Raw genomic sequence first — 6,842 nt, 5'->3', positions numbered from 1 at the left:
ACCAACTAGGAAGTTGGTTGTGTCCGTTTGACTTCTTTTTATTTACCAATACGTTTTATATTTAGACATTCCCTCGACCCTTTAAAGTAATCTTTTCAATACAACAAATAAATGAATATAGGCATTAAGAAAGTATAAGTCTTGTATAATGCGCTAATGTACAGGGGAGGCAGCGTAGCCTAGTGGTTAGAGCGTTTGACTAGTAACCGGAAGGTTGCGAGTTCAAACCCCTCTGTCGTTCTGCCCCTGAACAGGGCAGTTAACCCACTGTTCCCAGCCCATTGAAAATAAGAATATGTTATTAACTGACTTGCATAGTTAAATAAAGGTAAAATAAAAAAAATAAAAAAAACAGGGGTCGTAAAGGAGTTTCTAAACGGGTCATTTGTCTCCATCTAGTGTTAGAACAGTTGTACTACCTGACTGACTTCGTTAGAGATCAACCAACAATAGCTGACTTTACATTAGTCTAAATAATGGTGTCAGTGAATCAATCGGACACAAACTGGGGGCCGTTATCTGACATGAGCTGCTCGTTTCAAGTCCTGCCACAACCTCTCAATTGAGAATAGGTCTGCACTTTGACTTGGCCAATCGAAAACTTCAAATTTGTTGCTTTTGAGTCATTTTCATGTCGACTCGATTGTGTGTTTTGGATCGTTGTCTTGCTGCACGACCCACCTTCTCAGCTTCAGCTCACAGACAGATGACCTGACATCCTCCTGTAGAATTATCTGATACAGAGCAGAATTCATGGTTCCTTCTATTAAGGCAAGTCCAGGTCCTGAGGCAGCAAAGCATCCCCAAATCTGGACACACCCACTTACATGACCTTCCTTCCTCTGGACACACCCACTTACATGACCTTCCTTCCTCTGGACACACCCACTTTCATAACCTTCCTTCCTCTGGCCACACCCACTTACATGACCTTCCTTCCTCTGGCCACACCCACTTACATGACCTTCCTTCCTCTGGACACACCCACTTACATGACCTTCCTTTCTCTGGACACACCCACTTACATAACTTTCCTTCCTCTGGACACACCCAATTACATGACCTTCCTTCCTCTGGACACACCCACTTACATGACCTTCCTTCCTCTGGACACACCCACTTACATGACCTTCCTTCCTCTGGACACACCCACTTACATGACCTTCCTTTCTCTGGACACACCCACTTACATGACCTTCCTTTCTCTGGACACACCCACTTACATAACTTTCCTTCCTCTGGACACACCCAATTACATGACCTTCCTTCCTCTGGACACACCCACTTACATAACCTTCCTTCCTCTGGACACACCCACTTATATGACCTTCCTTCCTCTGGACACACCCACTTACATGACCTTCCTTCCTCTGGACACACCCATTTACATAACCTTCCTTCCTCTGGACACACCCACTTACATGACCTTCCTTCCTCTGGACACACCCACTTACATGACCTTCCTTCCTCTGGAAACACCCACTCTCTAAGGAGGAAGAGAAAGAGGAGTGCAGGCGCTCAGCTCGTGCACAGGCCAGCAGCAATTTCCGCAAATTGCAAATCATCTGCCTGTGCACGAGCTGAGCGCCTGATGCTGACGTCACTCACAATGCACTTTTGCAGCCAGTCACGATAACTAACTACCAATACACTGCTTAAAACTATAATTGTTCAGAATGTGTAGGTTTACTAGATAAAAAGAAAATAAATAAAATGCAATTGTTCAATAATGTGTAATGTGTAATTGTTCAATAATTAAATGTGTTGTGTTTAAAAGTTAAAAATATCTGATCATATAAAATGCGTTGTGTTTATATTACTTCCCCCCCCCCCAAAATGTGATAAACGAATAAATCTAAACTAACAAATGTCAAATCATATTTTTCGCCGAGATAACCAGTCAATTTGAGTAACGTTATTGTGTATTCTACGTTAGACGCAGTTTACGTTAATACGAAATGACATCACAACGTCATTAAGCAACAAATCGACCTGCCTCGAGCAATTCCCCCTGGAAATTAGTTGGCAACGAGATTATGAACTCATTATGGCCAGAAAAGGTGAGGAATTTATTCTGCAATTGTCATGATATGTATAATATATGTTTTAATAAATTAAAATGGTCTACTCGAGAAATTTAACATTGCTATAATCCAGACGTAGCCTACAAAACGTCAATGGAAAAAGTATGTTCTACCGTTAGAGATGCATTGCCTTACACCGCTGCGTCACTCGGTAGCCCAACAAAACGGTCTGTCAGAAGTGGGATTCGAACCCACGCCTCCAGAGGAGACTGCGACCTGAACGCAGCGCCTTAGACCGCTCGGCCATCCTGACACAATAAATACAACCACAACAGTAATGATAGTGTCACTCTTCTCACTAACACAAACAATTGCCTTTTCGATTTAGTTTCCTGTTTTAATGTTCTGAAATAGAGGGTCGTCATATATTACTGCGACTGTTGCCTTCTAGGAAACCAATATTTCACCAATATAAACTGTTCGTACATATGGTTTAAAGTTTGCAGGGGGAGGAACACACATTTTCAAGTTATATAAAATGCTATTATATAAAATGCGTTGTGTTTATATTAATTTTACTAAAAAAAATTGATAAACAAACAAATCTAAACTAACAAATGTCAAATCATATTTTTCCTCGAGATTGCCAGTCAATTTGAGTAACGTTATTGTGTATTCTACGTAATGACGTTGTTGTACGTTATTACGCGATGACATCACAACGTCATTGAGCAACTTCAGCAACAAATTGACCTGCCTCGAGCAACTCCCCTTTTTAAATCAGTTGGCAACACCGAGGGCCCTACTTATAGTGGTAACCTACACACTTCAATGCAAAAGATCAACTGTTAAATTCTACCGAATGTTATGAACTGTACTCCCTGTTGGATGCATATAGGCTAATATAGGCTAATATAGGCTAGAGCAAAAACTATAAATATAATAGCCTATCTAATAGGCTCAATTAAATGAGCGATGGCCATGGTCATTTGTTGTATGGCTTTTTCGAGATAATGAACTCATCATGGTCAGAAAAGGTGAGGAATGTAATTCTGTATTCTGTCAATGGTCATGATATGTGTTATGTTGATAAATTAAATATTGTCTTTGAGAAATGTAATATTGCTGTATTCAGAAATAGCCTACAAAACGTTAATGGAAAAGTCTGTTCCACCGTTAAACTACGGATCGCATAGAGGAAAATACTTGAGTTATACTTACTACTGTACAGTAGGTCCAATGAAATTGGTTGTGAAATACGGCCTGGATTCAAACCAGGGTGTTTGTCTGATCACGGAAAAAAGAGATGCATTGCCTTACACCGCTGCGTCACTCGGTAGCCCAACAAAACGGTCTGTCAGAAGTGGGATTCGAACCCACGCCTCCAGAGGAGACTGCGACCTGAACGCAGCGCCTTAGACCGGCAACCATCCTGACACTTTTAATACAACTACAACAGTAATGATAGTTTCACTCTTCCCACTAACACAAACAATTGCCTTTTCGATTTAGTTTCCTGTTTTAATGTTCTGAAATAGACGTCATATATTACTGCGACTGTTGCCTTTACTAGAAACCAATATTTCACCAATATAAACTGTTCGTACATATGGTTTAAAGTTTGCAGGGGGAGGAACACACATTTTCAAGTTATATAAAATGCTATTATATAAAATGCGTTGTGTTTATATTAATTTTACTAAAAAAAATTGATAAACAAACAAATCTAAACTAACAAATGTCAAATCATATTTTTCCTCGAGATTGCCAGTCAATTTGAGTAACGTTATTGTGTATTCTACGTAATGACGTTGTTGTACGTTATTACGCGATGACATCACAACGTCATTGAGCAACTTCAGCAACAAATTGACCTGCCTCGAGCAACTCCCCCTGGAAATCAGTTGGCAACACCGAGGGCCCTACTTATAGTGGTAACCTACACACTTCAATGCAAAAGATCAACTGTTAAATTCTACCGAATGTTATGAACTGTACTCCCTGTTGGATGCATATAGGCTAATATAGGCTAATATAGGCTAGAGCAAAAACTATAAGATATAATAGCCTATCTAATAGGCTCAATTAAATGAGCGATGGCCATGGTCATTTGTTGTATGGCTTTTTCGAGATAATGAACTCATCATGGTCAGAAAAGGTGAGGAATGTATTCTGCAATGGTCATGATATGTGTTATGTTGATAAATTAAATATTGTCGACTCGAGAAATGTAATATTGCTGTATTCAGACGTAGCCTACAAAACGTTAATGGAAAAGTCTGTTCCACCGTTAAACTACGGATCGCATAGAGGAAAATACTTGAGTTTATATACTTACTACTGTACAGTAGGTCCAATGAAATTGGTTGTGATACGGCCTGGATTCAAACCAGGGTGTTTGTCGTGACGGCACGAGCGCTGAGATGCATTGCCTTACACCGCTGCGTCACTCGGTAGCCCAACAAAACGGTCTGTCAGAAGTGGGATTCGAACCCACGCCTCCAGAGGAGACTGCGACCTGAACGCAGCGCCTTAGACCGCTCGGCCATCCTGACACAATAAATACAACTACAACAGTAATGATAGTTTCACTCTTCCCACTAACACAAACAATTGCCTTTTCGATTTAGTTTCCTGTTTTAATGTTCTGAAATAGTGTCGTCATATATTCCTGCGACTGTTGCCTTCTAGGAAAACAATATTTCACCAATATAAACTGTTCGTACATATGGTTTAAAGTTTGCAGTGGGAGGAAAGCACATTTTCAAGTTAGGTTTAGTGTTTATAAATTCCAGCTTTTGTGTGAAAATCATGAAGGCCAACGATTTATAAACGAGGCAAGATGAGGACACTGGAGACGACGAAGAGATACAGACCCGTACACTTTTGGTAGTTAGTGAAACACTTTCCCATGACGAATCACTGCCACCTGGTGGTCAATCCGGTGAATTGAATGTGAATAATCCATTCAAGTTTCTAAACAGATAAGAGACTCCACTATTTACAGTGTTAAAGTTTCTCAATCTCATATTTGCATTTGTTTTTTAACAACATTGTCAGTTTTCGAAACGGTGTTCACGAGACACAAAACTATGTGACAGTTTGCAAAACAGTACTTTTTTAAATGTTTTATAATGTAGCTGTCTTCTCAAAACAAATACATGAATCCAAACCAAATGATACCATCAGAATGCATTCAAGTGCGTTCTTTACAACATGACTGTCTGCAAAAAAGATGAACACAAACATACATTTGTTGAGTCTAAACTGACAAAACAGAAAGTTAGTCTGTCTTTTAAGTAGATTTGATTTGATTTCAGATCAATAGATTGTCTTTGCAGTAACTAAATCATGATGATCAAATTTGGAAATACAACTATCAAAATATGCAGGAATTATGGGTAATTACTGTCCTTTTTTTATGCATATTTCACCCCCCCCATTGATTTGATTTGATTTGAAATGTTCATACACATCAAATTAAATATCATTCCTGATCAAAAGGAAAAAAGAAAATATCCACATTGTGTGTCGGATTCATTCATCACCATCATCGTAATCCAGATGCATGTATTCGATGCGAAGGCTGGTGGGCTCGTCGGCTCGGCAACTTTCCACCGACGCAGAAACACAATCCTCAAAATAAATATGGAACCTGGTGAATACAATGTAGGAACACAATTATGTTGATAACTAACTACCAATACACTGCTTAAAACTATAATTGTTCAGAATGTGTAGGTTTACTAGATAAAAATAAAATAAATCAAATGTAATTGTTCAATAATGTGTAATGTGAACATTTTCAATAATAAAATGTGTTGTGTTTAAAAATAAAAATATCTGATCATATAAAATGCGTTGTGTTTATATTAATTTTACTAAAAAAAATGGATAAACAAACAAATCTAAACTAACAAATGTCAAATCATATTTTTCGCCGAGAGAGCCAGTCAATTTGAGTAACGTTATTGTGTATTCTACGTAATGACGTTGTTGTACGTTATTACGCGATGACATCACAACGTCATTGAGCAACTTCAGCAACAAATTGACCTGCCTCGAGCAACTCCCCCTGGAAATCAGTTGGCAACACCGAGGGCCCTACTTATAGTGGTAACCTACACACTTCAATGCAAAAGATCAACTGTTAAATTCTACCGAATGTTATGAACTGCGCTCCCTGTTGGATGCATATAGGCTAATATAGGCTAATATAGGCTAGAGCAAAAACTATCAAATATAATAGCCTATCTAATAGGCTCAATTAAATGAGCGATGGCCATGGTCATTTGTTGTATGGCTTTTTCGAGATAATGAACTCATCATGGTCAGAAAAGGTGAGGAATGTATTCTGCAATGGTCATGATATGTGTAATAATGTATTATGTTGATAAATTAAATATTGTCGACTCGAGAAATGTAATATTGCTGTATTCAGACGTAGCCTACAAAACGTTAATGGAAAAGTCTGTTCTACCGTTAAACTACGGATCGCATAGAGGAAAATACTTGAGTTTATATACTTACTACTGTACAGTAGGTCCAATGAAATTGGTTGTGAAATAGCCTGGATTCAAACCAGGGTGTCTGTAGTGACGGCACGAGCGCTGAGATGCATTGCCTTACACCGCTGCGTCATTCGGGAGCCCAACAAAATGGACTGTCAGAAGTGGGATTCGAACCCACGCCTCCAGGAGAGACTGCGACCTGAACGCAGCGCCTTAGACCGCTCGGCCATCCTGACACAATAAATACAACTACAACAGTAATGATAGTGTCACTCTTCCACTAACACAAACAATTGCCTTTTCGATT

At 39.1% G+C, this 6,842-nt stretch overlaps 3 non-coding genes across 3 annotated transcripts; all 3 read right to left on the bottom strand.

The window, feature by feature from the left end:
• Positions 1-2,254: 2,254 nt before the first annotated feature.
• trnal-cag lies at positions 2,255-2,337 on the bottom strand. The gene has a single exon. It is a non-coding gene; the product is annotated as a tRNA-Leu (tRNA).
• A 2,159-nt stretch (positions 2,338-4,496) lies between these two features.
• trnal-cag lies at positions 4,497-4,579 on the bottom strand. The gene has a single exon. It is a non-coding gene; the product is annotated as a tRNA-Leu (tRNA).
• A 2,109-nt stretch (positions 4,580-6,688) lies between these two features.
• Positions 6,689-6,771, bottom strand: trnal-cag. The gene has a single exon. It is a non-coding gene; the product is annotated as a tRNA-Leu (tRNA).
• Between the last annotated feature and the right edge of the window lie 71 nt (positions 6,772-6,842).

Source organism: Oncorhynchus gorbuscha, linkage group LG20 (genome assembly GCF_021184085.1).
Source record: "Oncorhynchus gorbuscha isolate QuinsamMale2020 ecotype Even-year linkage group LG20, OgorEven_v1.0, whole genome shotgun sequence".
NCBI classification, from domain to species: Eukaryota; Metazoa; Chordata; class Actinopteri; order Salmoniformes; family Salmonidae; genus Oncorhynchus; species Oncorhynchus gorbuscha.
Note: the sequence above shows the minus strand (reverse complement) of the source record. Positions and strands in the feature narration are given on the sequence as shown.